Source organism: Rana temporaria, chromosome 2 (genome assembly GCF_905171775.1).
Source record: "Rana temporaria chromosome 2, aRanTem1.1, whole genome shotgun sequence".
NCBI classification, from domain to species: domain Eukaryota; kingdom Metazoa; phylum Chordata; class Amphibia; order Anura; family Ranidae; genus Rana; species Rana temporaria.
The window spans coordinates 73,190,728-73,207,416 of NC_053490.1; positions in this window are offsets into that span (position 1 = coordinate 73,190,728).

Consider the following 16,689-nt stretch of genomic DNA (forward strand, 5'->3'; position numbering starts at 1 on the left):
GTGGGTCGCTATGGCGGTAGTTCCGCCACTGCTTACCATGTCCTGGTCTTCACTGAGTCTATGTTTGGAGGTGGTCATCTGGGTAGAGGCAGGGCTTTTCTTCCAGTTAGGAGAATGGTGAGCACTATAGTAGTGATGTCACCAAATCCCACTCCTCATTTGCAGAGACTGATAGTCAGTTAGTTAGTACTGCCCTAAATCTGACACATTGTATGCACCATTACATACCAAGAAGTTCACTGCTATGTTTCCGCCAGTGAGAGGATGCTACACGTGCTCCCTCTGGGCCAAATATTTTCCTTAAACAAGCTAGTATCTTCATAACCCTCTCAGGAGGGGAGTCTCCTGTAGTAAAAAACCTTGTGTAGACTCAGACAGCTTGGCACACCAACCTCCTAAGCCCAGGAGAAACGAGGAGCATATGCCTGAAAGTGTGCCAAATATTTAACACCTTCCAGCTTATTTCATAAGTTTTAGACTCATGGCAATTGGTTGAGTTGGTAAACATTCATACCACAATGTGTTAACTCTTCCAGCACAGACTCCTGGAGCAGAATCAACAGCATCTGCCAGAAGCCGTAACAATCTATGATTGGGTACACGGCTTAACTGTTTCCTGCAGATCACACAAAATATAAAAGTAATTTACTGTAAAGTCACCATATCCTTACAAATAGAAAAAAAGAAAATACACAGCCTCTACCCCATGGGGGGCCTTGTCATTTCAGAGATAATAGTCTTAAGGTAATTTGCAGTTCAGACAGCCATTTGCCTTCCTCCCATGTCCCAGCATGTTATACCTGCTATGTGGGGTTCATGTTTCACTTATATAAAAGTACATTATTGAAGCATGTTTGCTTAAAACACATCAGTGCTTAATATTTTATACATCTAAAAAAATACATCTTGACAGTTCAGGAGGATTTACTAAAGCTACGTCAGATCTACATCCTTGACTATTTGACACAAGTACAGGCTGGTTGGCATTGCAAGCATCAGTAAATCACCACCTTTTCCTTGTTTATTATTAATAAGTGTTACATAGCAAAAATAACTTGGAAACCAATAAATGGTTAAAAACTTTTTTTTTTTATAAATAAATTTGAGAGCACCTAAGGTTCTAAAGTCAAATTTGTATTTATTTATATGCAATTACTTCAACTACCCCATTACCTTTCCACGGACTCCTGCTGCTGACAGTGAAATTCCTGTGAGAAGGCGTGGGTTTATCAGTGCTGTTTGAATCTATGGATGCACACAGCCCAGCTCTGAAATGCGCATGCATAGGTGCCTAATGTCTAAATGTTTATATTTATTTATAGCACTTGTACTTTGTTCTCTTTCCAAAAACTGAATTGCACTTATTTTATGTCATGGTATTTAGATACGTTGTTTGCATAGTATTTGCATCACCATTGTTTACATCTTTTGCATACCATTTATAAGTTTACATTACTGAAGCATATCACAACCATCACAGCAGCGCAGCACCATCATCATTCTATATTTACTATAAAGCAAGTAATATGTCTGACGCATACTCGGGTGTTCAAGCTTGGATTAAGAATATTAATCCATTAACCCAATATGTGCCATGTGCAGCTCATTCCCTCATTCTAATTGCATCAGTGACTGCAGAGTGCTATCATGAATCATCTTAATTTTTTTCAACTTTGCAGCTGCTGTATAATTTGTTTACATTGTCCACCCATTGTTGGAATGTTTTGATGTCCTGTTTGAGGCCTGGAACACATGTTGGTAAAAGTCTACCTCAAACATGTTGGTCAGCAAGACAGGATGCATGTCAGTCTCTTAGAAAATGATATATAGATATTTTAGGCTGCATTCACACCTTAGCACAGCGTTTTGTACCGCGATTTGCTGCGACAAATTGCGGCGTTTTGTACCACGATTTGCCGCGCCAAAACACGTAGTTTTTAACCCCGTTTTTTTACATGTCATTGTCGGCTATGCCGAACGCCGAAGCTGCCTGATTACGCGCGACGAAAAAAGGGTCTGGGACTTGTTTGAGCTTCACGCGATCGGCGTTTCGGCATTCGGCGTGGAGATGTGAACCATCTCGATAGCCAACAATGTTATTTTTCCCCTCCAGCGTATCTGAGCGTCGCGCTTCAGGCGTTTTGTCGCTTAGGTGTGAATGGAGCCTTAAAAGCTAATCATAATATTTATGATAATGCTAATGAGAAAAAAGAAAACAAGGAATGAGGTAACAAATCTTTTCAATATGATAAATCGATTGGATACTGCCATAATGGCAAACGTATGGGGAATTATTCTTGAAAAGTTTAAAGCTGTGAGCATGATGTTACAGAGTGTCCACATTGCCCTCGGAACAGTTATTCATATGTATAATTATGTGACAGAATTAATATCAAACCTGCGAGACAATTTTGAACACTATGAAAAACCTTTCAAGAGTGATCTTGATGAATATGAACATGATATTGGATGAAAGAAAAAATATAATCCCAGATTTGATGAAAAGAAAGACAGATACGTAATTGAAACAGGCAAAGAGAATTTTCGCATAAATACATTTTATGTTCTCTTAGATGAGTTAAGGCGACAAAGTGAGGCTTACTCAAGGCTATTTGATTGTGTTAGGTTTTTTGGAAAGGATTCATACTTCGACTCTCCCAGAAATTTCTACAAGTGCTGCTAATCTTTAAACTTTTCGCCGACAGGTTCGTATGTCTTACGGAACTGATGGCGGGGGATATCACACACAATCCCGGTAGCTGTAGCCACCGGGATTGTGTGTGAAACTGACAGGCAGACTCTTGCCTATCAGGTGAAGGGCATTCGGGCGGCTCCGCTGCCACCCAATTGCTCTCACACACCCCCGGTACCAGCGCCCCCTGCACTTTGTTCCGCCGGCGACTGGATGGAAAGGAGAAGAGCATCCACACATCCGCTCTCCTCCCCTTCTTGTTGTGACACGGAAAGCAATGTCTCTGACGTCACTTCCAGGTAAAGCTCTCAGTGTCCCCAGCTAGCACCCTTGTCCCAAAACAGATTTGCAGATTTCGTGTTAGTAAAAGTTTGGAGAGAGACGAATCGCGCTTTTCAGTCTTCATGCTTTTCAGTCTGTTACAGCGTGACGAATGTGCTATCTTCATTAAAAATGCTATTTTTTACCAGAACGAGTGCTTCCGACTCATAACTTGCTTCTGAGCATGCGCGTTTTTTCTCCCGTCGTTAAAGCCTACACACGACCATTTTTCATGACGTGAAAAACTATGAGAAAAATTTGAGCATGTTCTAAATTTTTAATGCCCATTTTTCATGTCAAGAAAAATGCTCTGGAGCACACACACAATCGTTTTATTGACCAATTTAAAAAAATGCATTTTCACCTCATGAAAAACGTTGTATGTACGCGGCATTAGTCTTTCCCACCCAGACTGGAGTCTGGGTGGAAGTGTGTAAAACAGCTCTTGACTGCTAGACCTGAAGCCTGAGGCCTATCCAGGTGTTCTCCTGGCTGCTAGGCCTATCAAAGGCCTATCCGGTGTTTGAGATTATGCTGAGAAAAGCCTGCTAAACATCTGGAAACAGTTCTTATGCCCCGTACACATGATCAGGATTTGCGGCGTTAAAAAGTCTGCCGGGAATCCTGCGGGGAAAACCGAGAACCTGCTCGGTCACTTTCCCCATGTACACACCAGAGGTTTTCCAGTCGGGAAAACTGCGGTGAGAGCTTTGGCCGGGAATCCCGGCCGTGTGTATGCTCCACGGCAGTGTTTCCCATAGGGAAACTGCCAGGAAAAAGACCGCTGGGAATTGCAGCTGGAAATAAAAGAAAACACGTTCTAATTTTTCCTGCCACGATTCCCAGAGGTTTTCCTGTCGGGAAAACTGCCATGGAACATACACACGGCCAGTTTTCCTGGCCAAAAGCTGTCATGCCAGTTTTCCCTAAGGAAAAACTTGTTGTGTGTACGAGGCATAAGAGGGATGGAGACCTGAGATGAAGTCCTGGAGGAGGCTCTTTCATGGACCAAGGACCCATTAAGAGCCTGGGAAAGCATCAAGATGGAATTATCCATAGAATTCCTATACCTTATGCCCTGTACACAAGATCAGTTCGTCTGATGGATTTTTCCATCAGTTATCCGATGAAGCTGACTGATGATCACACCATCAGTTAAAAAAACGATCGTGTCAGAACGCTGTGACGTAAAACACAACGACGTGCTGAAAAAAATGAAGTTCAATGCTTCCAAGCATGCGTCGACTTGATTCTGAGCATGCGTGGTTTTTTAACCGAAGGACGTACCCACAGACGATCGTTTTTTTCTATAGGTTTTTTATCCATCAGATAATTTTAAAACAAGTTCCTAGTTTTTTGACTGATGGATAAAAAAACGATGGGGCCCACACACGATCGGTTAGTCTGATGAAAACGGTCCATTAGACCGTTTTCATCAGACGAACTGATCGTGTGTACGCATCATTAGTTACCATAGGAGACTGGTTCAGCTTAAAGGCTCTTTTCCTGTACTGCTGTCTACCATATCTCACCTTTTTGTATAAGGAGTCTGCCAATCTGCCTGTCTGCTGATCGTTACTTTTTTTGACTAAGAGTAAATCTCCATAAGGTGACACAGACAGAAAAACCCTGACAGGGGTTTGAATCCTTCTTTATTCTGTCTAAATAAAAAAAGTGTGCTCTCGATACATTTAAGGTCTAAAAGGTCTATTAGTATACGTAAAAAGCCCAGATAGCAAGCAAAAGGTGCAAGTTTGAATATGACTTGCTAAGCTTATTGGTGTGTGCAGCCTAGTGCATGTATATCAGCAGAGCAGTGGACTGTGTCAGTAGAGTACAGATTGGTGTCAGTAGTTTTTATTTAAAAAAAATCTAATTTTCTTTTTTTAATTATTTTTTACAAGATTATTTTTACTTATGTTTTTTTTTTATTTGGAGCCCCGTTGGGGTGCTTTGGTGAATTATCGAGAGTCACTCTAAACAGACCCCTAATGTCTCACTTTTGTGCGCACGCCTATTTGCTCACAAGTTTGTTGCACAATTGCAGCAAGTCCACATTGCATGACTCCAGAACAACTTTCTTTGTAAACATTCCTCAAGTTCTGGTTCAGTTATGTTGTGCAATAGTCATCCAACCACAGGGGTCACTGTGACTTGTGGAGCTCTTGCTGTGGACTCACCACTGCAACTTTGCTAGAGACTTGCCATGCAAATCTGCTCAAATTGGAAAAGTGTCAACTAGAACTTGTGCTTCATGTGCTCTGTAAGTGTACAACATGCCAGTGAAAATGTGCAGCAAGTTAACAGACTTAAGCCTCGTACACACGATCAGATTTTCAGACAACAAATGTGTGATGGCAGGGTTTTGTCGGAAAATCTGACCGTTTGTATGCTCCATCGGACAACTGTTGTCAGATTTTCCGACAACAAATGTTTTATATCATGCTTCAAAACTGTCAGACAAAAATTATCCGATCGTGTGTACACAAGTACAAACAAGCATCCTCCGAACCAATGCTAACACAACATTAGCAGAAGTTGCCCAAAGGGTGGCGCTAACGAGCTAAAAAAAAACACATAGCGTTAGCTGAAAAAGTTCTGCCGTCTGTATGAATACCAAGTTCACGACCAACACCCTTCGGACAAAATTATGTCCTTGGTTGGGAGTGGAGGGGTTAAGGATGTATTTCCAGCACACAGGCAATTAGCTCAATTAAGAGCACACCTACCATATAAAATTACGGAACTGGGCAGGTCATGAGATGATCCCCAGCATCCCTTGATGAGCGAATGAACAGATCCACAGGGTGAGCACTCATTTACAGAGCATTTTGATAAGATTTACCGCTGTATTGATTTATACTTCTCCCTATTGTCCATATCTTTTAGATTGGTGCAATATGTCTTGAAGTTTAGCTTCATTAGATGATCTATCACCTTTTGGATGAACTGTTTACAATTTATCAGTAAGGTAACAAACCATTAAATCACTTTGATGTACAGCATGACATCTAGTACCTCACTGCTCTTTTCCCCAGCAACTAACAACCCCCCTCCTCTCACCCACTCCCACACCTATCACCTCTCTTTTCTCCACCCCCATCCTTCAGTCATCTCACATCCCCACTCGCACATTCTTGATTTTTCATACATTTTTTTTCTACACACACACACACTATTTTGTATTATTTATTTTATTTTTATTTCTTTTCATGACTTTTGATTCAATCATATTCTATACACACATTTTCAGCCATCCATTTCACCATCATCACCTCCATAACCCCTTTATTTCACTGTATTTCTGCACAATGCACACACTCACTCACTTACATTCCTTCACATTCCCAGACATCCAACTCACGCTTTTTCCCTTTTTCCTTTTCTTTTTTCTTTCTAACCGCAGCTCTCCTTCACGCTACCTTTTCACTGCCTTTCACCCCCCCCCCCCCCTTTCCACACTTTCACTTTTCTATTTTCTCTCTTCTCCTGTCACTTTCCCTCTCCCCTGGGGTTCACTCCCTAAGTCCCCTTTCCTTCACTCCCTTTTCTTCTTTTTTTCCCCCTTCTTTCTTGGTACCCTATGCCATGCAGTGTTACAACTTTGAGCCTAATGGCTTAATACTTTCATGTTAAACACATAAGTATTCATTATGTTATGATTTATAAGCAAGATTCTTCCACCATTGATCTATTTGGGCATGGCAGACTAAATATGACTACTACGTTTGGATTTCAACATATACAGATGACCTTGTTATGTACAACTGTAATTGCAATGTTGTGTTTGTAACTGTATGTACGGTATGTATTTTTATTCTTGTGACTGGACATTAAAAAAAATGTTTTTTTATTATCATGACTGTGTCCAAATATACACATTTAATAAACCCCTTTAACATATAATTTTGTAATTGTTGGAATTTTCGCTGCTTAAAAACTCCACTGGGGAAAAATTTCCTTGCCACAATATATCGGGGTGCGCAGCGCTCTTCACTTTCTATATGTGTGTCTTTTTCATTTCAGTCCTTATTGTGGTGCCCTGACTTTTCTTGGTAATATTTGAATCATCTCAGATGTAGTCTCAGCCTCATTTTCTCATTGAATCTGTGTTTACCTCAGACACTCGATAATGTGAAGAGGGTTTTAAAAAAAGTATGTTAGCTTGCACAGAATCAGCATCGCATCAAATACAGCCTCTCTGGGAAAGAAATGACTCATTCTCACCAATCTCACCTGAATGTTTTGTATTGCAGCGATATAGCCATTAAAATATAATGAAATGTGTTTCTAAAGCGTATCCAAACCCAAAAACAAAAAATGACATCTCCACTCACAGTGGTATGTAAGTACTGCTGCTTCTTCAACTTCTAATCACAGGATGGGGGGGAAGCAGTCTTAAACTCAAAAACAATATTTGAATACATCGCAGCTTAGCAATCCTTAAATGTGGTGGCTGCATTCATTTTTCTTTATTTTTTACCTGGTGATCCGGCCTGTCTTAGGTTGTCCACTAAAAAAAAAAAAAAAAAAAAAACACATTTATGGATTTGAAAAAAAAAAGAAAAATCGAATAAATAGATATTTTTTTTCTAAACCAGACATAAAGAGGACGTAAATTCTTCCTTTTAATTGTACCTACAGGTAAGCCTATAATAAGTCCTTTGGCTATTAAGAACTTATTTTCCAAAAAGCATGTTCCCGCCATATAACTCCCACAAAGAGTGACTTGTAATTCAATGTCCTTCCAAACAAACAACTTGTGGAAGTGAAGTGAAGATCCCCACTCACTGGATGAAGTTGACCCTCAATGTCATATGACAAGTGGAATCAAAGGCTTATGCCCTGTACACGCGATCGTGTGGGCCCCATCGTTTTTTTTCCCATCAGTGAAAAAAAATAGAACCTGTTTTAAAATTTTCTGATGGTTAAAAAACCAATAGAAAAAAAAACGATCGTCTGTGGGGAAATCCATCAGTCAAAAATCCACACATGCTCAGAATCAAGTCGACGCATGCTCGGAAGCATTGAACTTCATTTTTCTCTGCACGTCGTTGTGTTTTACGTCACCGCATTGGACACGATCGGATTTTTAACTGGTGGTGTGTAGGCAAGACTGATGAAAGTCAGCTGCATCGGATATCTGATGAAAAAATCCATCGGTCCGTTTTCATCGGATGAACCGATCATGTGTACATGGCATTAGGCGGTCTCCATGATCGAGAAATCCACCAACGGGCTCCAATTGCTCCCTCCTTACTGCATTCCATACCTCCAGGGATGAATCTTGTGGCTGTCCGAAAAAAACAGAAAGTGGGCTTCACATAGCGTAAACAAGTTTTGACTCTTCATCAAAAGCCTTCAGCTGAATCGGCCAGTCAACATTTTTTTTGGGACCAGTGTTAAAAAAATGCACTGTCACTGTACTAATGACACTGCCAGGGAAGGGCCCCCCCGGCGCACACGCCCCAGACTCAGTGCACAAAATCACGTACAGGTATGTGATTTCACACAGGAGAGCCGCTGTGGCACAGAATATCTGTGTTGGGGGGTCCAGAAGGGGTTAAACCGGTGTGTAGTGAAAATTTACACTAATTTAACATTTAACCACTTGCTGCCAAATCATGTACCTGTAAGTCATTTGACTTCAAGTGGTTGTCCCAGGGTGATGCCTGCCCACCAATTTATCCTCTAGGGCCTCTGCTTTAAAAACATATATAATGTTTGGGGATTCTAACTAATTTTCTAGCAAAAAAAAAGATTTTCACATGTAGAGAAAAAGTGACAAAAAATGCCTGGCCTTCAACTGCTTAATAATTAAGTATAGTAATGGATTTATGCAAATCCACTATAGCCAAGAAAAGCTGTCTTCCCTTCTGATACATTTTATTAAAAAAGCATATCAAATCCATAACATAATACTTAAAGAGAATAGCAGTCACAGCAACCTTCTGGGCTGTAAGTGATTTGTGGACATCACCACCATAGACGTTGTGTGAAAAGCACAGTCCGCTTCCTTTAGGAAAGATTACAACTGGCATTAGATTTATATAGCAAACTGCGTGTGGTAGAGGCTTTCACAACATCCATTATACCGAGCAGACAGTATTATTCCTGGCTGAGTACTAGAAGAAATGTAATTTCCTCAATTTCACACTGAAAGACTCCAAAAAAAAAAAACGATTTAAATGTTGGTTTGCATCAAAATGTTTCCACAGCGATATTCCCTCGGTTTGTATCATTTCTCTGGGCAGATGTACACAGCGATTCCCGGAGGATTTCAGCTAAAAATTCAGCCGTGGGTACAGATAAGCTGTCAGTTCCAAAATTCTGTAGGCAGAGAGCAGGGAAAATGAGAATCTAAAACAGTGTCTGCCTGAGAAAAAATATGACAACAGCACAACAGAGGCAGGAAGAGTAAGTAAACAGTGGTGATTAGGATGCATTTTCTGATGTTTCATCTACATTGGCCCCTGTCTGACTTTAACTCATTGAAGAAATAAAGCAACAAAAAGCATAACTTTGGGGACATTGATTTTTTTTTTATAAAATCGGGCCCTAGCCAGTGTATATATAAAAAAGCAGCTAAGGCTGCAATACTTATGTTCAGTACAGAGCTGTCCCTGATAGAACTTCTTTTGCTACACTACAGTCATATTGGGACATTGACACAATTCTAATATTTTTGTCTCTATACACCACCACAATGGATTTGAAATGAAACAAACAAGATGTGCTTTAACTGCAGGCTTTAAATCAGGAGAACGGTGTAGGAATTACAACAGTTTGTATATGTGCCCCCCACCTTTTAAGGGACCAAAAGTAATGGGACAATTGGCTGCTCAGCTGTTCCATGGCCAGGTGTGTGTTAATCCCTCATTATCCCATTTACAAAGAGCAGATAAAAGGTCCAGAGTTCATTTCAAGTGTGCTATTTGCATTTGCAATCTGTTGCTGTCAACTGTCAATATGAGTTCCAAAGAGCTGTCACTATCAGTGAAGCAAGCCATCATTAGGCTGAAAAAAAAAAAAAAACCCATCAGAGAGATGGCAAAAAAATTAGGTGTGGCCAAATCAACTGTTTGGAACAAAGAAAAAGAAAGAACGTACCTGTGAGCTCAGCAACACCAAAAGACCTGGAAGACCACGGAAAACAACTGTGGTGGATGACCGAAGAATTATTTCCCTGGTGGAGAAAACACTCATCACAACAGTTGGCCAGATGAAGAACACAGTCCAGGAGGTAGGTGTATGTGTGTCAAAGTCAACAATCAAGAGAAGACTTCAGAGTGAATTCAGAGGGTTCACCAAAAGATGTAAACCATTGGTGAGCCTCAAAAACAGGAAGGCCAGATTAGAGTTTGCTAAACAACATCTAAAAAAGCCTTCACAGTTCTGGAACAACATCCTATGGACAGATGAGACCAAGATCAACTTGTACCAGAGTGATGACAAGAGTATGGAGAAGGAAAGGAACTGCTCATGATCCAAAGCATACCACCTCATCAGTAAAGCATGGTGGTGGTAGTGTCATGTCGTGGGCATGTATGACTGCCAATGGAACTGGTTCTCTTGTATTTATTGATGTGACTGCTGACAAAAGCAGCAGGATGAATTCTGAAGTGTTTCGGGCAATATTATCTGCTCATATTCAGCCAAATGCTTCAGAACTCATTGGACAGCACTTCACAGTGCAGATGGACTATGACCCAAAGCATACTGCAAAAGCAACCAAAGAGTTTTTTAAGGGAAAGAAGTGGAATGTTATGTAATGGCCAAGTCAATCATCTGACCTGAATCCGATTAAGCATGCATTTCACTTGCTGAAGACAAAACTGAAGGTAAAATGCCCCAAGAACCAGCAGGAACTGAATACAGTTGCAGTAGAAGCCTGGCAGAGCATCGCCAGGGATAAAATCCAGCGTCTGGTGATGTCTATGTGTACAAACTGTTGTAATTCCTACACCGTTCACCTGATTTTGATGTAAATACCCTCAAATTAAATCTGAAAGTCTGCAGTTAAAGCACATCTTGTTTCTTTTCATTTCAAATCAATTGTGGTGGTGTATAGAGCCAAAAATGTTAGAATTGTGTCGATGTCCCAATATTTATGAACCTGACTGTAGATGTCGTCAGTCTAGCATGTTAAATGACACCCAGTGTTATTCAACCTTGAGTGAGGAAATATTATAAATACAGGGTGTCATGAGCCTATCATTTCTATAGCACACTTTAGTTATGGTTAATTATTGCATACTTAGAGGATTACCCACCGCTGAAGAAAAGACAGAAGAGGAAGCACATCATATGACTGACCTAAGGACATCTGAAAATGGTAAGATTGAAGTTAGGGTTGTGTTAGGGAGCTGAGCCCAGATTTGGGCTTTAACCGGATTTACGACCGGCTCATGCAGATATACTGCAGCAGAAGGTCTCCCCTGGGCGAAACCCAGTGTGGGTACGTCCATTCCTTTAGCGACCACCAGAGCGTGATCGTGTGCATGAGCACCAGCACAGGGATTCATGTGCTGTCAGGGAAGAGGAGCCATATTGTTTGCTACTACTAAGTAAGAACAACAATATGTCTCGATATGTCTCCTCTTCTAGTCAATCCTATCCCCCCACAGTTAGAGTACACTGAGGGAACACACAATAAACCCTTGATCGCCCCCCTAGACACTTTTATGGGACCATTTCAAGTGTACTTTGCACATGTAGTTTGCACTTGTAGTGCAAAGTGGATTTGCCTTTAGTAAATAACCCCCAATATTTTTTACTTTTTGCTATAATAAGTATCCCATTTTTTTTAACAATTTTTTTTCCTTTACCTTAGGCCGATATGTATTCTTCTACATATTTTTGGTATTAAAATATTTTTTTTGCAATATGCGTATATTGATTAGTTTGCGCAAAAGTTATAGTGTCTACAAAATAGCTGATAGATTTATGTCATTTTTATTATTATTATTTTTTTACTACTAATGGCAACGATCTGTGATTTTTATTGTGACTGTGACATTGCAGTGGTAATATCGGACACTGTTGACAGTATTTTGGGACCATTCACCTTTATGCAGCGATCAGTGCTATAAAAATAGACTGATTACTGTGTAAATGTCACTGGCAGGGAAGGGGTTAACACTAGAGGGCGATCAAGGGGTTAATTGTGTGTTCCCTCACTGTGTTCTAACTGTGGGGGGATAGGATTGACTAGGAGAGGAGACATATTGTTCCTACTTAGTAGGAACAAATGATATGGCTCCTCTTCTCTGATTTGTCCATCGCAATGTCGCAGTACCACTAAAATCGCAGATCACCGCCATTTTTAGTTTTAAAAAATGCCATAAATCTTTCCCATAGTTTGTAGGCACTATAACTTTTGCGCAAAGTAATCAATATATGAATATTGCGATTTCTTTTTTACCAAAAATATCTAGAAGAAAACATATTGGCCTAAACCGATATAGATTTTATGCAGTATTCTCTATGTGGTAATAACAGCACCACATGTACTCTGATCTCTCATTTATGTTTCATAGCAGAAGGAAGGACTTGTTCCACTCTTGGAAAATTATTACTATTACCTGCTCAAAGTTCACACATAACAAGTGATCCCAAAAATCACAAAGAATTTTATACAATTAGCAGCATATTCATGGCCTCTCTTATAATGTGATTGGGGCTGTTTGAAGCTGAACTCCAGGCTAGAACAAGAACAAATGAAATATGAATTATTAATGTAGCACCATATCCTTTTAGCCATCGTTCCCGTTGAACACGGCTTTGAAATTGTGCAACTTCATCTTAAGCCGTACGATTTGGGTGCAACTTCATGCACAGATGTCTATTGAAGTTGCACCCGAAACTGGCAAAAGTAGTGCAGGAACTACTTTTGCAAATGAATGCGGCGCCGCAAAGTCGGCGTCGCACTGATTGGAACAGTGCCATTCCTGGCAATAGGCTGAGACTTGTCAAATCGCTTCAATGTGAACGAGGGCTAAAGGCAGCCACTCAAAACCCCAATATCAAGGGGGAACAAAAAGCACTAGAGTATGTCATATAGTAAAACAATATACAAAGTTTAGGCATACATACATTTTTTTTTAAACAATCCATCCATGTAGGATGTGTGACAACATCCCAAAAGGGTATACTGAACTTCTATATCCTCCATAACTACAATATCTAGCCTGAGTATTTAAAATTATATACATGTATCAATGGGCTGGGTGAAGGAAGATCCAAACAAACAATCTTGAACTCTACGTGTTTCACTATACTTAGCGTCCTCAGGAGTTCCTATATTCTTGTAAGAATAAATTGTAATTATTCACAACTCGTTATAAGTTTTCATAAAATGTATATCTTCAAATGTAACAATAATATATCTAATGCTGGTGTATTGCAATTGTCAAATACTCACATTCAAGTGAAATGGGAGAGGGTTCAGGGCAGTGGTGGCCCATACATAGGGAGCACTCGAGCGTCTGGCCCCCTAATCTATATGCAGGGCGCCGGACACATGGATTTCAAATGATTTTTTTTGAAGCATGTGATTAGAGCCTGAGGCTCTAATTGGCTTAAAAAAAAAATGGGCTTGAGGCGCAGAGCACTGTCCCCCGAGCCCACCCACTTGTCTGACAATAGCTAATTAATATTCGCTATTGTCTTCCTGATTCTTCACCCAGCCAATCAGTCTTAGTCAGGACCCACTTCCTGTTCGGCCTGGAAGAGAAGTGATGGCCCCAGAGTGAGGAGCTGGAGCCCGGATCCATGTCTGCCTGATCTGCCTCCTTCCAATGGTAAGGAGGCCTATGATCACCATTGCATCCCCGTCTGTCTCTTGCACGGGGGGGTTGCGCCGCATTCAAGTCCGTCTCCTACTGCTACTGGTTCAGGGATGCCCAATCTTATGTTGAGAGGTAAAGACCAGTTATATAACGCAGCACCAGGGCCACATACCATGTTGTAGTGAAACTCCCTCCCCCCAAAAAGGGGAGAGGGCAGTATATCACTCTATTAAATCATAATAAATTAACAGAAAACAAGAACATAGAACAAGAAAAATACACTTGCAGAGGGCACCTCCCCACCCACTGCAAGGGTTAAATGCTCATTAGGTCTAGGGGTGCCAGAATAAGAAGAAATACATAGCTCATTCCATGCTCCAGCGATGGCAGGGTAATTGGTTTCCAACAATCGGACCACATCTTGTATTCTTGGCTTTAACAGAAATGTATGTATGTGTATGTGGGACTGGGTGACTTCACTGGTTGCTAAGGATGAAGAATAACAAAAGGTAGGAATCTGCAACAATTTGTTAAAATACCTGCAATGAGCATAGATCACCCAGAGTGGAGTTACTCTTTAAGGCATCATCAAGACCAATACAGGGTCTATAGCTCTGCATTGGGCATAATGATGCTGTGGGCCAACTCACTGCCGGGAGCACCAAGCGAGTTAGGGCTTGTTCACAAGTGTGGAAAAGACTGACACAGTTTGAAAAGTGTCCTGGACTGGGATCAAATTTTAGAGGTGTTTCACAGGCGATGAGGTGAGGAGACAGTATGTCGCCTTCTCATTGCCTGATGTAACCCCCTAAATGCTGCACTACTGCGCTGCAATCATGTGTGTTGCATGTGATTAATGTGCATCCATAGGTGTGCGCACAGGATGTGCCGGATGTGCCTTAGCATTATCTCTCTTACCAGCTCTGCCATAAGATAGGTGTTTACGCACTTCTCTTTCACTGTACCGGTGTTCTGCCGAAAACTCCAACTCGCCATAATCTCCAACCACGCCACTTACAGTCACTGTCCAGCAGCAATAATTTGAGATTTTGATGAGTTGGCTGTTTTCACAGAACACTGGCAGCGTATACACTACAGTACACCATGTAATAAGTGGACAATGTTAGTCCGCCCGATACTAACCAACAACATGGCTGCCTCCAAGGTAGCGACAACTTTTTTCCTCCTTACCTGGTATTCTGTCAAAACAGCCAAGTCTTTGTGTACCGTAGTGTATACACTGCTGGTGTTCTGTGAAGACAGGCAACTCGTCCAAATCTCAAATTATTGCTGCTGGACAATCACCGGAAGTGACGTGGTTGGAAATGTTGGCAAGTTGGAGTTATCGGCAGAACCCTGGCACAAAGATCAATGTGCCGGGGTCATATATATGTAGACACACACGTGTGTTTGAGTTTAAGGGTGCGCACCCTAATGCAATAGGCTGTGCCCACCTATTTGTGCATCGCTAACTCTGGAATGAGTTGTGTTTAATAAAAATATTGCCAAACCAAATGCAAAACATTGTGGTTGTAGCATGTGTGCATCACCAGCCACTGCCTCTGCCTAGAGATAGCACCTGTAAAGCACCTGAAAACTGCCCCCCAAATGTGAAAGCCTGAGTGCTTTCACACTGGGGCGTTATGCTTACAGGATGTTAGAAAAAGTCCTGCAAGCAGCACCTTTGGGGCAGTTTGTGAGTGCCAAACTGCGCTCCCAAAACACCCCTGCCCATTGAAATAAATGGGCAGCGCTTCCAAAGCGCCACAACATGGGCGTTTTTAACCCCTTCTTCGGCTGCGAGCGGGGGTTAAAGGCGCCCTGCTAGCAGCCAAAAAAACGCTGCTTAACCACTTGCCTACCGCCGTATTGTAAAATTACGTGGCAGGTACCCTTCCTCCCTCTGGGTGGACATCATATGACGTCTTTGTCTTCCCGGCATTGTGGCGAGCGCGCGTGTATAAATGTGAATGGTCACAAAATAGTGTCAAAAGTGTTCCGATATGACCGCCGCAATGTCACAGTCATGATAAAAATTGCAGAATGCCGCCATTAGTAGTAAAAACAATAATAATAATAAAAATGACATAAATCTATCAGCTATTTTGTAGATGCTATAACTTTTGCGCAAAACAATTAACATACACTTATTGCGTTTTTTTTTTTACCAAAAAAATGTAGAAGAATACATATTGGCCTAAATTAAGGAAAAAAAAGTAGTTTTTTTTTTTTTTAATTGGATATTTATTATAGCAAAAAGTAAAAAATATTGGGAGTTATTTACTAAAGGCAAATCCACTTTGCACTACAAAGTGCACTTGGAAGTGCAGTCGCTGTAGATCCGAGGGGGACATGCAAGGACAATAAAAAACAGAATTTTTGCGTGCACATGATTGGATGATAAAACCAGCAGAGCTTCCCCTCATTTCAGATCTACCTCTCAGTTTTTCAGCGACTGCACTTCCAAGTGCACTTTCTAGTGTAATTTCTTGTAGTGCAAAGTGGCTTTGCCTTTTGTAAATAACCCCCATTGTGTTTTTTACCAAATTATCTATCTTTTTTTTGTTTATAGCGCAAAAAATAAAAAACGCAGAGGTGATCAAATACCACCAAAAGAAAGCTCTATTTGTGGGGGGAAAAAAATCAACATTTCATTTGGGCACAACGTCGCACGACCGCACAATTGTCATTCAAGCACTGAAATTGGCCTGGGCAGGAAGGGGTGAAAATGCCTGGTATTGAAGAGGTTAAACAGCATTAAAGCACCCCTAAAACGAGCGCACGGGCAGCCCCAGTGTCAAAGGTAAAATTCTGAAAACACCCCACCTTTTATATATTTCCTCTTTTAGGTGTCCTTAACCACTTGAGACCCACGCTATTGACAAA